Genomic DNA, 4,208 nt, shown 5'->3' on the forward strand with positions numbered 1-4,208 from the left:
AATATGGTGGAGACGTGCGACAGATGGGAAAGTAAATAATGAGCTGTTCTGTAATGAAACTTTTGTAGCAAAAGGAGCTACGACAATTTTTCAAGCTTGTCTCATAGTTGTCCTTCTGTGTGAAAAGTGGAAGCAGCACTCAAGATGAAGGCGTACTGAATTGGAGGCAGTTTTATTATTTTTAGAAAAAAATAATCACACTAAATCAAATGTTAGAGACAATTAAATATGCCTATAGTTGATATAAATATAGTATCTATTAATATAATAGTAACATAATCCGATAATCTTTAATATGTGACAATGTTATTGTATAATATAATACATTACATTGTAATATATCATATTATTTTTATTAATAAAATTAATAAAGTCGAAAAAATATAACATATTTGCATCAAACATACTGACGACAGATGTATAAGAAGATTTAATTCAAAATATTTTTCAAAGTTTTATAAAATTGATAATCCTATCTGTAGATCCCAATATGGTGGTTTCTTAAACTTGTAGAGCTAATGTTCCAGTTACTTCACACTGTTCGGAACTATCAAGAGAATGTAATTAAGCGGAGAATGTGGATTATGTCACGCGTATTAAACTCGAGGCACTCGAAATACCTACCGTGAGGATGCTTAACGATGCGCATATCTTATTAAAATATTTAGTCGATTTAAACGTGCTGTTATATTTTATCTATAATCGTAATATTTTTAATAGAACTTAATAAATAATTTAGAGAAATACTTTTTTTATCTCGTCTTCTTTTGTATAAACATGAAACGTGTATATAATTTCTTAAATTTAATAAAAATTGACCTACTAGATTAATAAAGTAACCTAAATTGTGTTGAGAAGAGTGCACAGCTATTTTTATGACAGAGTATTAAATATAATATACATTGTAATATGAAAAAACAGTGTTTTAAACCTTGTGCAAATGTAGCATTTTCCTAACGAGTTTTGTTCTAAATGCGACATAAACATCATTTTTAATGTGTAGTTTAATTAAATTACTTTAATAAATATCATACTTCTTCTTCTTGACAAGATATATTTGTCGTGTTTGGTTAGACTTCTAAAAATTACGAGAGCGTTGACTTCATTTCTTTAACATATAACGATATATGATAGATGGCATGCTTTCTAAGAATCTTCTTTAAATTGATATGAATATTCGTCGGTAAAAAATTTTTTATATAAAAACATCTAAATATATATAATTATAAAATATTATATAAAATATTATATAAAATATGTCTATATACATGTCCATACTATGTTTTTTTTTTCTCTTGTATAATCTCTGTTCATATGTACAAGAAAAATAATAAGAAAAAGAACTAGGAAATAATTAAAAGGATAATTTTTGCATTGTTCATTTATTTGCCTGTATATAATCATATATAAATGTAATAATACATATAAAATATAATTATATATAATTATATATAAGCAAATTTTTCACATTTGCAATATTTTATATAATATTATATATGATTATATATATATATTTAGATGTTTTTATTTAAAAAAAATTTTACCGGGTCTTCTCATCGCATCATTATTATAACAATAAAACTTAGAGTCTTAATAATGTAATGGATAGATATATATAAATAAATATTAAGCAAATAAAACAAGTGAATTTTATCTGATTTTACTTTTAATATAGATATACTATATAGATACATTAATATATAGATATAAAGAAATTTTATTTACTTATTTAAAATTATCTACTAATTAAAAATGTCATAGGCTTAACTTATTAAATAATAAACAATATATTATTTAAATGGATAATTAACTAAAGACTTTCGACATTAAAATTAGCAGTAACAAGGAAAAAGTGGCCTTTGAGGACAAACACGGTTAGCGTGAGTTGTATAACGTTATGTAACATTTAATTTAACAATTAAATTGATAAAGGCAAGTAAGAATCAGCGCCGATAGTGAATCAAAAGTAATATATTATACAGTAAGGTATACTTGGAAATACAATTACATTAGAAACGTTAATTTAATTTAACCCTTAGCTGTGAGGTATTAAACGCCCCAGTCTAGTTCAGCTCTAATTTAAGCCTTCCTATAGTAGAAAAATGGTATTATACAATGGAAGAGTTAAAACATAAGAGTTATGAATTTTTGAGTGAAAACAGTCATTTTTTTCGTTTTCTTTTACGTTCTTCAATTTTTTTCATACTTAATATTACATTTTATCAAAATAACCTATGACATTTGTTAAAACAACATTCGAAGACTATCTTGGAATTTTTTTAAGTAAAAAAAAAATAAATAGTTTTCTCGCAACAAGCATTTTAGTGGTGAAGTCTGAAACGGCCCCAGTGTGCCGCTATGCGATTCTGGTGAAGTGTGCCAGCTAAGGGTTAACAATTCAATACAAAGTAATAAATCATATGTTTCGATATTACTTTGAGCGATTTTCAGCGATGGTGATAGATAAATTAAATAATCTCACGTTAAAATAAAAATCCCCAACGAGGGTTAGATGAGCATCTCAAGATTGAGTATATATATAAAGACAGTATAATTTTCACGAGAAAATACTAGTAAAATTTTACTATTTATGTTCAACATATTCGATCTTTATATTCTACTTCTTTACGATCATGAAAATAAATTTATCGCATTATATTAAGCACCTTATAGGAACTAAGTTTGCAATGAGAATAAATCTTATTACGTCTTATTAATATAATCTATCTTTTGAATACAGTCCAAGTATATTTTTCTTACACTTGCGTTTCATGTTTTTTTTTCTTTTTTATCCATTTATTTCATTTCGATAAATGTTCTCTTGATAAAATTTAATCTTTTAATTAAAATCACTTACTTACCGCAATTACTTACTTTTAACGAGTTTCTTTAATAACTTCGCGCGAATATATAATCTTTGTTTCATACACATCAGTAATGCTTGTTATTGAGATTTGACTTTCATTATTCCAGTTGCTTATTTTCATTATTCCGGCTGACTGTTCTGATTTTTCTTTTCTATCTTTTCGTATATTTTAATATCCATACCGTTTCACAGTTCTGTTTCCAAGACTCTTTACCGATTACTTCGCTCAGCGCCGAGCGTTTGATTAAACGACATAGCCGAAAGGGATGATGTTTAATTTCTTCGCCTCTGCACAAATGCCCCTATAAGAAACATTAAGGATACACGAGCAGATTGTTAGTGAGGGTGCGCGCAAGCACGTACACACAGGCACACACAGATCTGCACACATACACAAATACATATATAAGCGTACGTGCGTGAGCGAACGAAGGGGTCGTTAGTGACAGTGGCTTTGTTAAAACCACCTCCTAGCTTTCAGTTTTACAATACACGCCACCCCCTTTTGTACCTCCCGGTAAAACGATGCGCGCACGGTTACGTTAAAACGGAAAGAGGCCGCGCTTTTCAATAAGCGGACTGCCGCTACCGTCTCGCCGCGAGAGAACGGCACAATTAGTTATTACCGTGATCCACAAACCGGCGTTATTATCTTAAAAGCCGCTACTTCGTACAACGGCCGGAAGTTTTCCTCAGGGGAAAACGCTTCCGCGAAAAGTTGAAATATTAGCGGTTCTCGTAAATTTTGCTGCTTTCTTTATACGAAAAATTGCACATCAGTCATTAATAACACAGCATAATGTGGCTGTGTTGTAAAGAACTTCGCATTATTTCTCATCAGAAAGATTGAATATAGTGTTGATTTTATTTACCGTTTATCGTTTGAAAAGGAAAAAAAGAACAAGTCGCTCAACACAAGTCGTTTATTTCGATTTCTGGAAATAAACGTACGCTTTTATGTGTGTATAAAAATAAATCGCTATAAAGTGCTAATTTGATTCAAGTCTTATTGGAAAATAAATACTTATTGAAACAAGAAGCGAAACCTAATAAATGTAACAGCTGTGCGAAAAGAGAAATGGAATCTCTGTTTTGTGAAGAAACAGCTTGAACATAGTTTCTATAATACAGAAGATATTGGCAGTCTGTTATTGATTTGAATCGAATGCGCATAAGGCAGAATTGCCTTGTAGAATCTGTCGGTAAACATCTGTATTTTTCTGTATAATTGCGTTATGTATAAAAATGAATGCACATTCGTAATAATTTAAAATAGAGATCAAAGAATTCGATATATGGATATATTTGGGACAGGATTTCTTAAATAACACACGAGCATAGA

This window comes from Temnothorax longispinosus, chromosome 6 (genome assembly GCF_030848805.1).
Source record: "Temnothorax longispinosus isolate EJ_2023e chromosome 6, Tlon_JGU_v1, whole genome shotgun sequence".
Lineage (NCBI taxonomy): Eukaryota > Metazoa > Arthropoda > Insecta > Hymenoptera > Formicidae > Temnothorax > Temnothorax longispinosus.